This window comes from Alexandromys fortis, unplaced genomic scaffold (genome assembly GCF_014885135.2).
Source record: "Alexandromys fortis isolate MF-2015 unplaced genomic scaffold, M_Fortis_MF-2015_v1.1 scaffold_437, whole genome shotgun sequence".
Lineage (NCBI taxonomy): Eukaryota > Metazoa > Chordata > Mammalia > Rodentia > Cricetidae > Alexandromys > Alexandromys fortis.
This window is the reverse complement of record NW_026068316.1, coordinates 206,339-225,882: the sequence shown is the minus strand read 5'-3', so window position 1 is coordinate 225,882 and position 19,544 is coordinate 206,339. Positions and strand designations below refer to the sequence as shown.

At 46.6% G+C, this 19,544-nt stretch overlaps 1 long non-coding RNA gene across 2 annotated transcripts; it reads right to left on the bottom strand.

The window, feature by feature from the left end:
• Positions 1-11,964: 11,964 nt before the first annotated feature.
• On the bottom strand, positions 11,965-16,712 carry LOC126495114 (uncharacterized). 2 transcript variants are annotated; one of them, XR_007590109.1, is made up of 3 exons: positions 16,647-16,712; positions 13,818-13,893; positions 11,965-13,295 (listed from the first exon to the last, which is right to left on the bottom strand). It is a non-coding gene; the product is annotated as an uncharacterized lncRNA (long non-coding RNA). The 2 variants fall into 2 exon arrangements; XR_007590108.1 differs by having other exon boundaries at positions 16,515-16,653.
• Between the last annotated feature and the right edge of the window lie 2,832 nt (positions 16,713-19,544).

The window sequence follows — 19,544 nt, the reverse complement described above, 5'->3', positions numbered from 1 at the left end:
CTAGGATGCAAACTCAGGGGCAATTTGTAGCCTCAGGCACATGGTAGTCTTAATGTCAGCACTTGCTAGCATTAGCAGTATTGGTATTGGGATGGCAGGTTAGGGAAAGACATTTATGGGAGCCAAGGGTACCAGGGGGCCTAGCAAAGAAAGGAGAACGGGGCAGTGGAGAGGGGGACACAGCTGAGACCCAGGAACAGTGTGTACATTGGGCATGAGCATCTACACCTTCTGTGAGGCTGGCTTAGTCACTACCTGAGTCAGAGTAGCAAGCAGGGGCCGGCCTTCCACTACTCATCCGGAAAGGAGGGGCTACCAATGTCCTGTCCCCTGTGATCACCATGTCCAGGATGAGTGACGGGCCTTCCACCAGGAAGGCGAGGCTCACAGATATCTGTGGTGGTTGGATGAAAATGGACCCCATAGACTCATAGGGAGTGACATCAGAGTGGGACTTGTCAGAAGAAGTGTGTCACTGGGGGTAGGCTTAGGTTTCAGAAGCTCAGGCCAGAACCAGTGGCTCAGTCCTGCTGCTGGCCAATCCAGATGGAGACTCTCAGTTCCTTCTCCAGCATCATGTCTGCCTGCACACCACCATGGTTCCTGCAACGATGACAGTGAACTAAACCTTTGAACCTGTAAGGAAGCCTCATTAAATGTTTTCCTTTATAAGAGCTGTCTCAGTCATGGTGTCTCTTCACAGCAATAGAAACCCTCAGACAGTATTCAAGCTGGATGAAGGGCAGCTATGTGGAGCCCCACCAGGGTCTAAGCAGGACCATCTAGAGATTTAGAAACTGCCATGAGGAGATTTCCCATGATGCCTTGGGAGGAGATAAAAGGGTGGCTCCTGCCACTGGGAAGCCACCTAGAGCTTGCCATGGGGTGGTGCTGGCCTTTCATTAGACATGAGCCATCTCACAGAAAGCCAAGGTGAGACCACAGAAAGCAGCACACAGCAAGACCACATTCCAACTGTCAGAAAAACAAGGTTTTACTTGACTCAAATGAACCATGACCACACAGATGCCAGCTTGATTTGGTTTCCCCAGGTCTTCCCCAGGCTTGCTCACTGAGGCTCCATTGCTTGGGGCCATGTCTGAGTGTAGGGTGACCTGAGGAGTCACCGTGGTACACCAAGCAGGAGTGGTGCTGTGCGTACATGTTAACAGGTGTAGCCAAGGGCAGCTCAGGGCACAGTACTCAGGGAAACCTGGCCCAAGCAGCTACTGCAACACAACAAAGCTGCGGGAAGCTGGTCTCACCAGGAGTTCCTGTGCCCTGCAGAGATGGTGGTGATGACACACTGCGTGTCCTGTTTGGGGGACAAATTTAAACAGTATGTACTCTCCAGAAAATGCATAGCTTTAGAGTCATCCTAAAGGAGAGAGAGAGAGAGAGAGAGAGAGAGAGAGAGAGAGAGAGAGAGAGAGAGAGAGAGAGAGAGGAGCACTGCACATTCAACTGTGTTAGAAAAGGGGGACAAAAATCTGTGGAAATAAAAGCAAACAAAACAAAGGGACTGTGTGAACACAGACTAACAAAAGAGTGAAGAAAAGTTAAGAACAACCCCTCCCAAAAAAAAACCCCAAACCCAAAATCAAACAATAATCAACCACGAGCAGGTGCTGGAGATATGGCTCAGTGCTTAAGAGGCCAAGGGTTGTGAAAGATGCCAAAGTTCAGATCCCAGCACCTGTCAGGCGGCTCACAGGCACCTGTAACTCTAGCTCCAGGGCAATAACCCCACACAGACACAGGCAGGCACAGACACATACCTCCACACTCATAATTAGAATATAATCTGACAAAACCAGCAAACACTATTTGGTTGCATTAGGAAGTTAGGCAAAATATTGAGAAGTCTGATTAAGAAACGTTAAAATGGCAAAGAGCTTGCCTGAGGTCCACATGACAACCGGTTCCAGTGCAAAAAGAGGGGGGAAGAAAGAAGAGAACTTACTGTCCTATAGCTGTGAAGAGACACCAGGATCAAAGCAACTTAAAGAAAAAGCATTTAATTATTTAATTAAGGCTTGCTTACAGTTTCAAAGGAATAGTCCATGGCCATCACTATGGTAGTTTCAATAAGAATGGCCCTACAGACTCATATATTTGAATGTTTAGGGAGTAACATTAGGAGGTGTGGCCTTATTGGAGTAATTGTTTCCCCAGGGATGGGCTTTGGGGTTTCAAGTACTCAAGGCAGACCCAGTGGGTTTCTTTTCCCCCTCTGACTTTGAATCTGGATATAGAACCCTCAGCTACTTCTCCAGCACCATGTCTGTCCTCGTACTATCATGCCCATCACCATGATGATAAGGAACTAAACTTCTGCACTGTAACCCTGCCCCAATTAAATGTTTCCTTTATAAGAGCTGTCACGGTCATGGTGTCTCTTTGCACCCTTACAAAGACAAACACGATTCAGCATATGGTGGAAGGCAGGAAACAGTAACTGAGGGCTCACAACTAATCTGCAAGTTCCAGGAAATGAGACAGTGGGCCTGGCTTAGGCTTTTGAAACCTCAAAGTCAACCCCTAGTGACACAACTTCTCCAACAAGGCCATGCCTCTTAATCCTTCCTAACAGTCCAGCCAACTGGGGACCAAGCATGCAAATATATGCACCTTTGAGGACCATTCTTATTCAAACCTCCACACCTTGACATTAATAAAAATAGGCACTGCAACTACAAAAGAAACCCACTGGACCAGAGAGACGGCTCAGCAGTTAAGACCACTGATTACTCTTTCAGAGGACTTGGCTTTGATTCCTAGCACCCACAGGATGGCTCACAACTGCCTCTAAATTTAGTTCCAGGGGATCTAATGCTTTCTTCTGACCACATTGGACATTTCACACATGTTGTACACATACATATATGTAGGCAAACACTCATATACATCAAATAAAAAATCTAAAAAAATAATAAAATCCTGTGTATAGACTTATAAAAAAGAAATCCAGAATGACTAACTTGCAAGTAAACATAAAAACAAAAGAATGGCTCCTCTTTTAGTTTGCTTTTCTATTGCTGTGATAAAACACTGACCAAAAGCATTGTGGAGAGGAAAGGGTTTATTGAATCTTACCCTTTACAGTCCTCCTTCAAGGGAAGCTAGGGAAGGAATTTAAGGAGGTTCCTGGAGGCAGGAACTGATGCAGAGACCATGGAGGGGTGCTGCTTACTGGCTTGCTCCTCATGTCTTGCTCAGCCTCCTTTCTTACACAAATACAAACCAACGGCCCAGGAACGGCACCACCCACAGCATGCTGGGCCCCCTGTGTCAATGGTGAATCAAGAAAATGCTGCACAGATTTGCCTACAGGCCAGCCTGGTGGAGGCAATTCCTCCACTGAGGTTTCCTTTTCCTACGTGACTCTGGGTTGTGTCAAGTTGACGGTGGCTAGCATGCATAGCCTCTTACTATTCCTCAAACATCCCAGCCATGGACAGCTTTATAGGCTAATTTCCCAAACTCTCTCCTAAACACACTTGAGGGTAACTTTTTTCCCAAAAGAAGAAAAGTGAAATTTACTTCATTTTATAAAAAAGTTATTTCTTAAAGCTATTATTTTCCTTGGATTCAAAACTGGTAAGACAAGTATAAGAAAACACAACTAGGTTATTTTTACAGTATGTAAAATATTATAAACGGCATGTCAACAAATATGATGAAAGATACATTACAAAATAAAACCCTTTGTTTAGTTCATCTCAGCATGGCTAGAGTGAGTCGATGTTGCTCACTATGCTGGTAGACTGTGGGAGGTAACAAGTTCGTCGTGCAAAACAAAGCCTAGTAGGTGCAGAAAAGGACTGGTGCGTATTGTTATTACTTTAAAAGTTATTTTATTCTATGCATATCGTTGTTTTGTCTGCAATATATTTGTGTATCACATGCATAGAGTGCCTGTAGAGTCCAGAAGAAGGTGTCATTGGAATGGGGAATGGGAGTTAAGATGCTTGGGAGGGGCCCTGTGGGTTCTGGGAATTGAACCTAGGCCCTCTGCAAAAGCAACGAGTGTTCTTAACTGCTGAGCCCTGTCTCCAGTCCCAGGATGAATAGATTTTAATACACCTGTGATTTGCAAAGCTCTCAAAAACACAAGGAGTAATACAGACCTGAATAAGCCTATACTCTGTACAAGTCTTTAACTAACAGAGATTAAGCAATTAATTCCAGGTGAGCAAGACTTGATTCATGCTTTAGTAACTTGGTCAAATGGATACATATAAACCCCTTCAACAAATACACATACTTCAGAATAAATGTACAAAGTTGTAGTAGTTTTATTTATTTGACCTCCATAGACTCAAAAGAAGTGGCACTATTAAGAGGTGTGACCTGTTTGGAGGAAGTGTGGTCTTGTTGGTGGAGGCTGGATGACCTTGAGGTTGGAGGGCACACCTTTTAATCTGGGTCACACTTTCTGTTGGAAGGCTTGCGGGTGTGAGCTTTGAGGTCTCAAGCTTTTCTCAGTGTGACAGTCAGTTGATTTCCTGTTGCCTGCCTATGAAGATGTAAGGACTCTCAGCTTCAGCACCGCATCTTCCTGCATGTCACCATGCTCCCCACCAAGATGGACTGAACATCTGATCTGTAAGCAAGCCCCTCAGTTAAATGTTTTCTTTATAAGAGTTGCTGTGGTCATGAATAGAAAGAACTAAGACAGAAGTTGATGGCAGCTACTGAGGTGTTGCGACCATGCTTTTGTTTGGATTGGACTTTGGTACTTTGGGTTTGGAAAGCAGCGGAATACTAGTAGGAGCATGGAAGACAGTGGTGCCGACAATGATTTGAACTGTCAGGAGCTGGCTCAAGAGGTTTCAGAGAATAATTTTAGTATGCTGCTGAGAAATCATTTTTGTGATATTTTGGTGAAGGATGTGACTATTTTTTGCCCTTGTCTGAAGAGTCTGCCTGAGGTCAAAGTGAAGAGTTTTGGATTAATTCCATTGGCAGAAGAAATTTCAAAACAGTCTAGTATAGGCTCTGTCATATGGATATTAGTGGTAACTCTAGTGAAGATTTATAATGAAAGGAGCAAGCCGAGCAAGATAAAATATTTGAGGAGAAAAATGGCACCAGAAAGTGGTTCGGAGCTAAATCCTCTGTTCAAGGAGATAAACAAATTAAGAAATGTAATAAAGGGAGTGGTAGCCTCAGGCAATGTTGGTAACACCTTTAACCTGGAGGCAGAGGCTGGCAGACCTCCCTAATTCAAGGCCATCCTGGTCTGCAGCCTGAGGTTAAGAACAGCCAAGCTTAGTGAGTGAAAGACTGAAAGCTGGAGAGGATGTAATTAAACAAGGGGGCCATATCCCAGCCCCAACATTGGCCGTGTGTTTCTGGCTTTAGCGTTAAGGAGAAGAAAGGAGTTAAGATCTTGTGGTTCTGGTTAGCTGGAACTGAAAAATCAGTTGTGATTAACAAAACACCAGAACTACTAAAGCAAAATTTTGCTTTGCTGGGATTCTTGATGCTGTCGGCTGGAGCTGAGAAATTAGTAGTGATTAAGAAGAGACTAGCCGCTCTCTCCTCCAGCCCGGCAAGATGCCCAAGGGAAAGAAGGCCAAGGGGAAGAAGGTGGCCCCGGCCCCTGCCTAGTGAAGAGCAGGAGGCAAAGAAGGTGGTGAATCCTTTGTTTGAGAAGAGGCCTAAGAACTTTGGCATTGGGCAGGACATCTAGCCCAAGAGAGATCTCACACGCTTCGTCAAATGGCCCCACTACATCAGGCTGCAGCGGCAGAGGGCCATCCTCTACAAGCGGCTCAAAGTTCCTCCTGCCATTAACCAGGTCACCCAGGCCCTGGACCAGCAAACAGCTACCCAGTTGCTTAAACTTGCCCACAAGTACAGGCCAGAGACCAAGCAGGAAAAGAAGCAGAGGCTACTGGCCCATGCTGAGAAGAAAGCTGCCGGCAAAGGGGATGTCCCGACTAAGAGACCACCTGTCCCTCGAGTGGGCGTCAATACAGTCACCACTTTGGTATAGAACAAGAAGGCTCAGCTGGTGGTAGTTTGAATGTATTTGGCCCCATAAGCTCACAGAGAGTAGCATTACTAGATGTGGCCTCGTTGAAGGAAGTATGGTCTTGTTGGAGGCTGGATGACACATACTTTAATCCAGACCTCGCGGTTGGAGGTCACACCTTTAATCTGGGCCACACCTTCTGTTGGAAGTGTGCCACTGGTCTGGTCTTTGAAGTCTTTTCTCTAGCTTCACTCAGTGTGACAATCAGTTGACCTTCTGCTGCCTGCCTATGAAAATATAAGAACTCTCAGCTTCAGCACCACGTCTGCCTATAGGCCGCCATGCTCCCTGCCAGGATGGACTGAACCTCTGAACTGTAAGGGAGTCCCCTCAGTTAAATGCTTTTATAACAGTTGCCATATTCATGGTGCCTCCTCACAGCAATAGAAACCTAACTACGACAAAAATTTCTTGGTCTAATAAAAGATATAGATTACCAAAAGTTAGTTTATATATACTTGTCCTCAAACAATAGGAACAAGTTACGTTGTTGAAATGATCACCACGGTGTTCTGAGGTACTGAGTACTCCCCATCACAGGGCTGAGCAGTAGCTCCATTTCTGAAGGTAACCTCTTCATTCTGATCTAGAATACCTCCAAGAATGAGACATAAAGCCTGCCAAAGGAGCAAAAAAAAAAAAAAAACAAAAAAAAACAAAGAAGGCACATGGGTAAATAAGACACAGGTGGAGCACAGTCACCTGGACTTGTCACTCAGCAACCTCTAATTTCACCTAGGTTGCTACAAATGACACATCACCCCCCCCAACACACACACATACACACACACACACACACACACACACACACACACGTAAGCGCATGTAAGTCCTTTCTCTGTCCCCCTTTGTGACAGGTCTTACTGTGTAACCCAAGCTTGCCTCAAGCTCATCGTCCCCTCAGGCGCTGGGGTCTCCAGTGTTTACATGTCTCCCAGCACAGAGCTTCGCTTTCAGAAAAGGACTGATGCACTTTCGTGCATGTATTCTTCTCTGGACCCTCACCACATTTTCCTTATCCACTCACCCGTTAGCAGATTCACTGTTGAGTCTGTGTTGGCTGTTGAGACTGGTACTCTGATAGATTTGGGGGGTGCAGGTGTTTCTGTGATGATAGGATTTTGTTCCTGCGGATGTGCACACAGCAGAGGGCCTGCTAGATCATACGTTTGTGCTATTTTTAGCTTTTAATGGCCTCTCCATAGTGCTTTCCATTGTGGCTGCTCTAATAACACTCCTACCAACGGTGTGAGGTATTCCCCTTCTCAGTATCCCAGGCAGCACTTGATTTTTTTTTTTTACTTTTTAGTATTCTCTTAAATATGTACAGATATTGTAATAAAAAGAAGGACAGAAACACTCCCAGGTAGATATAAATGGAAAGAATTTCTCACACACCACAGGTGCTCCATGGAAGGTCTCCAGATCAAAGGAAAGTGAATCCAGGTGGAGGTGTGAAGATCCAGGAAGGAGAGGAGAGTGCTGGAAACAGAGACAACTGGGTACCTGTGTGGCAATAAAGACCACGTGCAGCGAATGCAATGATGTCACATCTCCAGCATGAACTGGAGTAACAATATAACAATAGGGTGCAAGGCAGAGAGAAGGTGAGAGTAACAACTGCTGGAAGGCACAACCTGCTTAGAAAGCAATAAAATACATCACTGCAGAGTAGATTGGGGGTGGCTGTCACATGTTGTAATTTCTAAAGTAACTACCAAATGAATAAGAGGCAATATAATTAAACAGTAATGGGGGAAAACTGTGCAATAAAAAAGGTATGTTGGTTGACTTCGAAAATGCTTCTGGCCATACCACCCTGAATATGACTGATCTCATCTAAATATTGCTTGTGAAAGATTTCAGGAAAAGAAAAATAAATAACAAACAATAAAGAAAGTCAAGAGAACAAGGTAGAGGGATGGTGGATGGGGATCAGTGACAATACTAATTACATTAAATATAAATGGAAAAAACAATCTAGCTAAAAGACAAAGACCAGTCAGACTGGATTTAAAAACCAGAACCACCATCTGCTGTGTGTGAGGCACAGCTGAACACAAAGACACAAGCTGACTGAAATCAGAGCAGGACGCAGCATCACACTTTATGTCCCAAGCATTGAAAGATATCTAGTGAAATGTTTTATAAGGATTGAAAGGGACCTCTATTGTGAATACATTCCCATCCTAAATGTGTATATATCAAATAATATAAGTTTAAGAATATGAAGCAAAAATCAACATAACTAAGAGGAGAAATAGAATAGTTTATACATTCAAATTCTCAACAACCAAAGATAACAATCAAGTCAATAGTATGGAAATTTTCAACAGAATGATTATTTAACTTGACCTAAATGACAGACTATTACACCCTACAATTGAAGAATTTTTAAATACAAAAACATTTTCTAAAGCACCAGATGTCAGGAGCAGGAGTCACCACCTTTCAAAACTGATGTTGGTCCACAAATGTAGTCATGAGATGCTATAACAGAATAAGCTTCAAGGAAAAGAAAACCGCGAGAACATGCTCACAACCTCGAGGGTGGCAAAGCAATTAAATGCATCTTCCAAAGCCCCAAGGAGAAAGTCTTAGTAATTTAGAGCATTATAAACAGAACTGTTGACCACCAGATGCCATCTGAAAAGTAAAAAAGAGGCTGAGGAGATGGCCAAGTTGGCCAAGTGCTTGTGATGCCTCACCCGAGTCAGAACCCCAGCACCCATGTACAAATCAGGCAAGGTGCAGCAAAATCCTACCATTTTGGAGACAGAGACAGACAAGAAAATCACCAGGCCCTGGCCAGCTATTCTTACTGAACCAGTCTCCAAAAACTAAGATAAGGAGTCGTAGCGGAAGACACTGACATCAGAATATGTGTATGCATAAGTTATATACACACTTTATATACGCACCAGCATGTACCGAGAGGAGAAAGAGAAAGCCACGGGGAGTGTGTTGCTAAACATGCACACATATAATAATACAGGGAACTATGTCATAAACACACACTGCCTGCACCAACCCGAGGAAGAAAGTGAGAAACACTTGGTCACTCCACAAAATAAGACATGTGATTAGCCACAGGCTTTATCCGGGTTTTACAAAGCTACAAAGTATATGGTTGGGGCCACGAGTAATATTTGAATGCGTTTTAAGCACTAGACCATGAGAGTTATTAATTTTGATCTGTGTGGTTATAATAGAAGGCAATATAGGAGAACTCCCCTTTCTTAGAGATGCAAGGACCTGGCAGGCATCTGCACTTGAGGCTGAAATACAGCCTGACAGGCAGATGATACATTGAAAGCTGGATGCATGGACTTTTGTTGTGTTATCATTTGTAACTGTGCTTGTTTCTGAGTAGAACAATTAGATGGATGTGGGGAATAGTTAACCACTTTTGTATCTAGATAGAAAATACATGGCTATCCATTCTTCCTATTATTTATGACTGAAGTTCTTCAAATAACAATGTGGAAATTGCCAAGTATGTTGGCTCATGCCTGTCATCTCAGCACTCAGGAGGCTGAGGCAAGAGGATTGTGTGTCCAAGGCCAATCTAGGCTCCACAGAGAGTCTGTTTAAGAAGAAAAGGTGTGGTTAGAACTCAATAAACCCGGGAAGAAGAGGTAATAACAGAGAGGACAGGCAACTTCTTCATGGTCCTTGTCCTCTTTCTGCAGCTTCTGACCTGGTGGCAGGTGGCTCTGCGCTTTGCTGGGTCTGTAGAATCCAGACTGTGAGGGGCTTCAGTGAAACCAAATAGTGGTCTAGCTTGCTAAGAGTTGACCTTTAAGGTACCCTGAAAGCCAAGCACTACCCCCAAACCCTCCAGGGCCTATGGGGACAGTCTTGCGTAACTACCATTGATGGCACTGTAGGTTTGTTCAGACCTCTGTAACCAGTGTGGCGGGAGAAGGAATTGCACATACCCTGCTTCTCTGATCCAAGAGCATGGAGTCCAGATGAAGGGCGAGGCTGTGCAGACAGCAGCGAAGCAACAGCCTTTTTAAAGATTGCCACACTCAAGAAGATACAGCCTAGTTAGAGCCTGGCAGAGCGCTGGAGGAGTGGCCTGATTCTCAGGTCAAGACCTCAGCAGGCAAGCTAGGCCTCGGTGGTCTCCCTCCCCGGTTGCTGCTGGACTCCCAACCCTCAGCTGAGCATCGCTGAGGCCTGTAGCTCCTTGCCCTCCCACCCGACTGGGAGCTTGCACGGATGCCCCATCATGGGCTGCCGGCCACAGAGACTCCAGCGAGTTTTTTCAAGTTCACTCAACCTTCTAACAATCGATTATTTCAGATTCCAAAACTACCGAGAAGCCTGGGAATTTTCTATTCCTCCCACATGTATTTTTAATGATCTCTCTTTTACAGTTCTAGAATGAGCTTCGCTGCTCAGTGAACTGTTGTTTGGGGATCATGAATGTAAAGTTAGTACCCCACGCCAGAAGTGGTAAGCTTCCACATGAATGGTCTGTTGCAGAAACAGTGTTCACTATATATACCACAGGGCAGCAAGGGCTGGAACATAACCGTGGAGGTAACTGCAACCCTGAGAGAAATACCCCAGAGACTTGACACACCAGGGAATGGAACCCAGGACCTCAGGGGAGTCAGCCAGCTCTCCCACTGAGATCTCATTGCCAGCCCTATCAGAGATGTTTTAATCCACAAAGACAGGTCTGTTTTTGGGCATTAAGAAGACAATAGAGCCAGTAATCCCAGCACTCAGGGAGGCAGAGGCAGGAGGACCTCTGTTGAGTTTGAGGCCAGCCTGGTCTACAGAGTGAGTTACAAGACAGCCAGAGATACACAGAGAAGCCATGTCCTGAAAAACAAAATAAACAAAAAAGACAATTTAGAATACAATACTAACTTGGTCCTCCATACTCCTTAATAGTGATTGTTTAAAATGTTACAAAAATATGGGTCTGAAGAGATGGCTCGGCAGTTAAGAGTGTGGACTTCTCTTGCAGAGGGCCTGAGTTCAGTTCCCAGCACCCTCAGCAGGCAGGTCACCACCATTCATAACTCCAGCTCTATGGACACCAGGCATGCACACACACACACACACACACACACACACACACACACAGTACATATACATAAATGCAGGCAAAATACAAATACACATAAATCTAAGAAAAATTACAAAGATAAAATGGTCACACATCATGATGAGAATATATTTAAATTGGTATATTTAATAGTAAAAGGAACTCAAGGCAAATAGATTGACAGAAGTTATCCTTGAAGATACAAGGAAAGCTGAGACAATGAATAGGAGACACCAGCAAGTCAGTGACGTCAACAGTCTGCTTAAACACAACTCCAAATGCCCGAAGTCATCAATTTCTGTAGAGAAAAGGTTACCCAGCTCAGCTTTAGAGGGCTAGAGCCATGATCGCTTGGCCCCTTTGTTTAGGGCTTGTGTGGCACCTGATGGAGTGTGGCGAAGTGAAATTGCCCACCTCATGGCCAGAAAAGGGGCTGGGGCCTCACCACCTTCTGCAAGGACTCTCTCCCAGTGACCTAGAGACCTCCCAGCCTCATAAAAGCCTTCAGCACAGGCCGCTGGATAAATACTCAAGACCTAAGCCATAGCCTCAGTTAAAACCTCCCTTTTCTCCTTTAACATATTCAATATTAGGAAAAGAAAAGTAGAATGCAGTGGCTAGTAAAAACCAGTAGGAAGTATACGAGAACTTCCCTGCCAATAATTTTGAAAATATAAATGTACTATTTGCAGTTGCAGGTTAGGCTGGGCCTTAAAATACGTTAACTGGTGGAAAAATCAGAAAAACTATGATTGATATAATGTCATTTATTTAATATTAAGAAACACATAAGTCACTGTGTTCTACGGCAGACAGAAGGTGAGAAAGGGGACAATGTGGTGTGTGCTGTGAGCTCCGTGCAGAAAGAGAGAGGCTCCTGGCTCAAGTCCATCCAAATGGGCTTTTGAAGAGGCTTCAGAGAGTACCTGTTGTATTCTGTGATCCTAGCATGCTCCAGGGACACTACCTGGAGGACACGGCTCCCATACATGGCAGCCAGAGCCGGGGGCCTTCTCTAAGTGAAGGGCACAGGGCAGAGGCTTGGAAGGATGGTGGCCGCAGGCCCAGTGAGATCCACTTTAATGGATGAGAGGGCTCAGTGTGGGTGATGGCTCTTCAGGGTTTACAGGTTTCTCAGGCTGTTGTGTAATTAAAAAAAAAAAAAATTGACACGCAAAACTATCTGCCCAGGTGGAGGACATGAGAGCGCTGACCCAGGACAAGGGCTGGGGAGAAAAGGTGCCCACAGTGACTTCTGAAGCAGCACTAAAAAAGAAAAGCAGAGGGAGATGTTGAGGTCCTGCCAAGCTTAGTGGGGGGGGGGGCGGTCTGTGAGGATGGGGTGGAGCATCATGACGGAAATCCTCCAGGCAGTAGAGGCTAGATGCTGGTTCAAGAGACACACCATGGGGTATCTCCATCTCTGAACATCTGATCAGCCCTCAAAGTGACAGTGGTGGACCCTGCAGGGTAGATGCCAGAGGACTGCTGGGTTGGGACTCAGGATTTGGGGTGAAGGAAATGGGGAGACATTTGAGGGTGGGACTGGCAGGCATCTGGGTAACTTGTACACTATCCCAGGTCTCTTCTAAATGAGGGGTTGCAAATGGGATCCTCACTACAAGCCTGGCTGAGCTGGTTGGAACCTGGTCCCCAACTTGGACAAGAGTTGGAAATATCACCTGCGAGGGTAGGGGTAATCAAAGAGCAGTTTCCAAGAGCAAGGAAATGAACTGAAATCCGTGGCATCTGGGTACCGGCTCTCGAGTTGGCGATAAAAGTTGGTGGCATCATTTGACCACACAGAGGGCACAGGAAACCGCCAATTCAGATCACGGTATCTAGGTGGATATATAAGGGGCTGTGTCCATGTGAAAGTATAGGGGGCTGGGTAGGGTTGTGGCATCTTCGTTACACAGGGGTAGACAGCATAGAAAGCCCTGGAGGAGGGTTCCAGAACTATGTCAGTTAGGAGTCCTCCCCTCATGCCACCCCAGAAACAACAGGGAAGCTGAGGATTCATTGCGTGGTCTGAGGCAGCTATGGACATGTGGGTTTGTCTGGATGCTTGGCTGGGAACATTTCTTCTCCTAGATGGTTTCTGGGTGGTGGCTCTTTATTCTTTCCCCAGTTGCATGTCGTTGAACGGGTTGAGCATCTGGTCCCCTTGGCTAACAGTTACCCCTGTGGAGAGGATGGCAATCAGAAGAGCTGCCAGGAGGGGTGTGAGGTGCACCTTACGGGGAGGGGGAGCTAGAGGACAAGGCAGCAGCCATAGCACACGTGAGAGCTTACACCAGAGAATGTAGAGGAGACAGTCTCTTCTAGGGGTGGGGGGAAGGGGGTTAAGATAGAGCCTGGGCCCTCACAACGTGCTAGGTGAGCACTCTCCTACTGAGCTTCACCCTGGCCCAGATGGGGTTTGTCAAAGAGACAGTGTCTCAAATCAATTAAAAGTTCTTCCTTCTGAGCCTCAGGAAGGTCCTTCCTTCACTTCAACATGTGTGTGGAACAAACATCCAGGAAGACTGGCGTACAGCCCCACAGACATCAGGTGAAATGCAGATGGAAAGTAGAACATTCCAGAAGGATCTGGAGCCCCCACCTCAGAGGTAGGAACAGGAAAGGCTGGTACAGAGAGGTTTTCCCCAGGGTGTGGGAAGGAAGTCCTCCTCCTCCTCCTCTGTAAGCAGACAGGTGACTCACCTCTCTAGCTGAGTTCCCAGGTCACCTTCCTTTGCAGACCCCTGAGGGGTGAGCAGGTCACTGACAGATGAGGTCACTAAGGGTGAGCAAGAAGGCCGTTGAGAGATAGGCAGGCAGGTCACTCGTTTTTCCCTAATTCAAGAAAACTGCCAACTTTTTCTTAACATCTTCCAGTTCCCCTAGTTGGTTCTGTCCCCACCACGCAGGCCAGCCCCCTTTTCCTGTGACGCACTACCCTGTGTGTGGTTTCTGTGTCCTGAGTCCCTCTGCCGTACAGGGAAGGTAACAGGTTAAAGCGTCCCGGGGAGTAGTGTGGCAGAAATGATGGAGGACAGAGGTGAGAGAGGCATTCCGAGAAGGTGAGAGCAGAAGAGAGAGCTAAGGCTGTAACAAGCCAGAAACAGAAACTACTGGCCCGGTTCTCTACAAAAGTCCCGGAAGCTGTCAAGTCCTAAGGTCCAAGGCTCCCACGCAGCCTGGCCTGGAACACTGGGTGCTACAGGAGCTGAGGGTCCCAAGCTGGAGGCCCAGCCAAGAGCTGTGACACTAGCAGGCCCTGATTGTTGCTCATTTCCAGGAAGCTGAGGATTATTGATGGCTGCCCAGTGCTGGGCTGGGGTGGGGTGAGGTGGTGGAGTGGGGGGTTAGACTTGAGTGCCTGGAGTCCAGACTACCCGACCCCTAAATCTTTGAACAATAGGCTGCTAGCTCTCAGGGCTTCAGCGGCAGTCTCTGGCTCAACCAGCTGAACTCCTGAGGTTCAGGCATTCAGAGGCTGGGACAGTCTGTACTGCAGTGTCTTTACCTACTCATGCTTCTATGGGGATAAGCAAAGCTCCAGTTAGCTGAGAGATAACACCCCTGGTTATTTAGCGTCCAGCGTCCAGCTTTTACCTATCAGCCAACACCATGTTCCAAGAAACTCCTGAGAGTTGGGGATGGCAGACCACCAGACCCTGAATTTCTTGTAAGCAACTTGTTTTCCTCTGGTCTGAGCAGCCTGCAGCTGCTCTGAGCAGGAGACCCTGATGGCAGGGGAGTGGGTTCTGATGAGTCTGCAGCTGAAAGATCCCGAGAGCTGGGGCATGGCCAGAGCCCTATATAAGCTGCCCCTGAGCACAATAAAGTGGGCATTCTTGGCACTCTTGTATTAAGGATGACCCGTGTCCTCGCGTCTCTGTCTGTCTGTGCACGTGTTTTTAAGTCTCCAGTTTAGTTCCCAGCTTGTGTACCGTCCTGTGGCACAGGTGCTACACATGAAGAAAGCCTGTAGCCAGCAAAGTAAAGGGAGGTTAAAAAACAAAGATATTGCTAGAACTACACACCCTGAAGATAAGGACTGGACGGGAGGTGAGCACTCAGGATAACTGTCTACCTCCAAACCCTGGAGTCCAAAGACAAAGACAAAGAAATCCTGAAAATCTCACAAAATTAGAATGGCGACAATTAGGAGAGAAAGTAAGAAAATTAGAGGGTAAACCATAGGTCTAACATCCAAATAACAGGACAGAGTGGAGGAGAGTTCACCAAAGACCAATTCAAGAATATGTCCTAGAACCTGAAGCATTCTAGGTGAACCTGAAACATTCTAGGTGAATGGGGCTTAGCTATGGGGCAGCAGGCAAGTTAAAGCAGACCCAGATATTGCCCTGTGAAATATCAGAATACTAGTGCTAGGATTTAGAGTTTAGATGCCCTTGATGAAAGTTTATGCTTGAAATTTTATTCCCATTGTGAATCATCAAAAGTTGGGATCTTTAAGGGGTGGTTACCTCAATGACAGCCCTTCAAAACCGTTTCAGCTGTTGGATCTCCTCACAGATTATCTTAAGGGAGATCTGTTGGAAGGTCCTGTGTCATCCAGTCTCTTATACATAGCCCTGTAGCCTAGGCAGCTTGGGGGATCTCTAGTATGGTAAAGTGTCCCCCAGCCCTATGTGGGACCGTTCGTCATCCTTTGGTCCAGTGTGTCTACACCGTATATGCTGCCCTCCTGATACACACTTAACCATTTTAGTTATCAGACAGAAATGAGATCGGTTGACTCATAGTCTTGTTCATTGCGATTCATTGTGCCCTGCTGATAGTTTCCCTGCGCCAGAGAAAAGCTGAGAGCACTTTAAAAGAAAAAGGTGTAAGTTGTTACCAGCACAGAAAACGCCCCAGGTGACGCCCCAGGTGAGCCTGCCACACAATCGTGGCAAGATGATCCGGAGTGAGTGTATATAGGAAAACACAGTGCAGAGTGTCCCACACCAGCTGCGTCTATTTGGGGACATGGTCAACTCCCTCAGTGCTGGGGGCGGGGGGTTAACTGGTTACTCGGGCACATGGAAGTAAATGGCAAGAAAAGTAACTTTTAAAGTTTAGAGGCAGGAAAGGAGGGGACGGGGGGGGGGGGCTCATTTGTCAATAATTCTATTCTGCTGTAAGTACCAGATTTGTATCGGTAAGCGTCAAGCAAAGGAAGGGGCTCTCCCTCCCTGCCGTCAGGTTGGTCAAGCTGGAAAGGATTGACAGCACCGAGCGCTGCAGAGGTGGAGAAGGTGGGGAGACTCTCATACTGGCGCATCTGTAGAGGGCGAGTTGGCAAACGGGATCAAAATGTAAGAGCTGGCCGTGCCCTCCTTGCCTTGAGGGAGCTCCTCATTGGAGCAGCATGAAAAGGAAGCTTAGGGTGGTAGAGAAGCCACTTACCATACTACTGGGGCCAGACTGGGCTTCTTAGAGCTGGGGTGGGGCTGAGACAGGTCAAACCAGGCAACTGATGGTGAGCCTGGTACCAGCACAGGCCCCAAACCAACCTCTCCTTGTCCCCAGCATCCTCACCTGGTGCAAGGAGGGCAGGCGTGAAGAGATGGTCGTAGAAGGGGAGCGATGGAAGGCTGGCAGCTGCAGAGGTGGGCAAGAACAGGTAGGAACCGTGAGGGCTGGAGCCGAAGCTCGTGATGACCTCTGATGCTGGGGAGGAGGCTGGGCAGGGAAGATGGCTCGCCCTCGCCAGGAACAAAACCACGGTCTCCTTGAACAAGCCCAGGAACATACATACCTGATTCTCCTTGAAGGATTTTTTTTTTCTGCTATTGAACTGGACTGGATGAAGATGCCCAGGTCTTGGGTGTCCGCTGGCAGAGCTCCACTGAGAGCGACCACTCAGCACCAGCCTTCTCCTCACTGGCTACTTGCTCCAACAGTGGCAGCAACCACACCTGCTTGCTGCCCCGTAGCTTCCCTGCAGCTTGAGGTTTGGCCCAATGCTGCTCCATTTAAGCTAGAGGATGGAGCCAAAGATGGTCACCTGGGTGTGATTTTGGACGACTTGGAGTGGGTAGGGAGGAGGCTGAGTGGATTCAGCCGTTCAGTTGTTTCCAGAAACTAAGACAGCCAAACCCGAGGGAAGCCAGTGGTCTTTGGAATCTGGAGAAGGATCTGAGGCCTGAGGTCACGGTGCAGGAGCTGGGTATCCCTGCTGGGTAATGAGGAACCTGCCTGACTCTGTTTTGAAGGCAGGCGCCATTAAGCTGTATTGTTAAAAGTCAGTTTCCGTGTACCGCTAGAGCTGAGTTGTTGGGTCTTGTTTGTTTGGTTGTTTTGTTTGTTTTTGTTGGTTTTGGTGTTTTTGAGACAGGATTTCTCTGTGTAGCCCTGGCCATCCTGGATCTCACTCTGTAGATCAGGCTGGCCTCAATCTCAGATTTGCCTGCTTCTGCCTCCAGAGTGCTGGGATTAAAGGTGTGTGCCAATTGTTAAATCTGTTTCCTGGATTCTGACCTCCCAAACAAGACCTTGAGATTTTTCCCCTCTTTAACCCTCCTTAATCACTAGGTGACCACGTGGGGGGGGGGTTGAGATTTTCTGTACTTATTGCCCCATTGTGTCTCTTCTGTAAACCTGCTTTGTATCTATTCTTTAAATTGACTCCTTAAAAAGGCCCAAGAAGTAGACTCCAGGCTGCTCTCTTTAACCGGACTTAGGACGTAGTGCTGGCCTGCTCTTGGGTGTGTAGGAGCCAGCCATGATAAGCTAAATGGAAACAGAGCACCCAAAGGAAGTTCTTTACTTTCAACCATTATCACCTGCCAGTGTAGGACTCAGCCTGAGTCTCAGTAGTTTACCCTGAAGCAATACCTGGTTGCAGGAAGGACCATAAACTAAGATTTCCTGAGCACCATCCAGGAACAGACCATCCAAAGGAAATGCCTGATGTTCCAACTGCTGTCGATGGGATCACCTGCCAGCACACTCACCAGGACATCCCTAGACAAGTGTCAGCCAATCACGAGTCCTGAACCTCAGAAACCCCTCACCCCACCTTTACTACTATAAAAATCCAACTCTAAATGAGCTCTGGGCTCTCCGTTTATTCCAATACGTTGGACATGCGGAGAGACTGAGTTTGTAAACTTGCATAAAATAAAGGCTCTTTGCTTTATATATGGGACTCTGTCTCCTTGTTTGCTTTTGGGGAACTTCATGGATTTGGGCATAACAGGTGGCACCCCAATAAAATCAAGCTTGCTTTAAATCTGGCTCAAAACCGTGACAATGATTTTATTCTTGTCTGGTGGGATTAGTAGTAAGAGCTCTGGGGCAGAGGGGATCAGGCCCTGGGGTAGGAAATGTCCTTCCAGGAACCTGACAATTAAGAGACAGGGACTGGATCAGGCAGGTAAGCGATTCCACCTGCCACCGTCCTGGGACTGAGGAGTTTTGGTTAGAACAGGTGAGTTTGGGTTTGATCCTCCTCAGTTAGGCTGTGATTTGGTGTGCAGGGCCATTGTTAGAAATGGCCAGGAGGTTTGGAAGGCCCTGGACCTGCAGGACCCCGGGTCACTGGGAGAAGGGTTTCAGACCTGTCCTGTTCATCCAGCATCCAGCTGCGAGGAAGAGGAGGGTGTGTAGTTAGGGCAAAGCCCTCCTGTGCCTACTTTCTTATTGTTAAACTGAGATGACCATCATGTCCGCCCCACTGCTTTGGAACTCTTGATTAGGACTTATCCTAGCAGTGGGTGTTTCAAATGCATCTTTGGCGATAGCTCTGGGTTTGCCTGCTTCTCCTGCATTTCGTGTAGCTTTTAACTAACATGTTTTGAAGCCAATTATTTATGTAGTAAGGATCAGGCACCATTCCCCGTACTTTCCAATTGGAGCACATTTAATCAATGAGCAATATTCCAACAATAGGAGACCAGTTCAGAAAATTATACGGTGAGGATTTTGAGAAAAATGTAATAAATGTTTATTGATTAACAAGGAAAATTGCTCACGATACATTATGAAACCAGAAAAGCAAGTTACTGTGCAGTTTAGACAAGTTGTGGAAAAACTATGGATAAAAAAAGGTCTGGTCTGTGCATGCCGTGGTGGTGGTGGCACACGCCGTGGTGGCGGCACACGCCATGGTGGCGGCACATGCCGTGGTGGCGGCACGGCATGGTGACCCTGAGGGCTAGAGCAATGAGAGACAATGTTTTGCAATTATATGCGTACACATTTTCTGCTTTTTGATAGCAAAGATCTATTAGTTTGGTAATAGAAGATAAATTATCTGATAAGGATCCCATTATTTAAAATAGGAACTGAAGAAACAGCAGATGAAAGCCCTGAACATTCTGTTTGGTGAATAATAAGATGTTCTCTCGACAGAAGGAGAACAATGGGTGGGGAAGGACGGGTCCACACTTAAAGATCTCCTTGTGGTGATCTCGTCAACCTGGCTATGTTGAA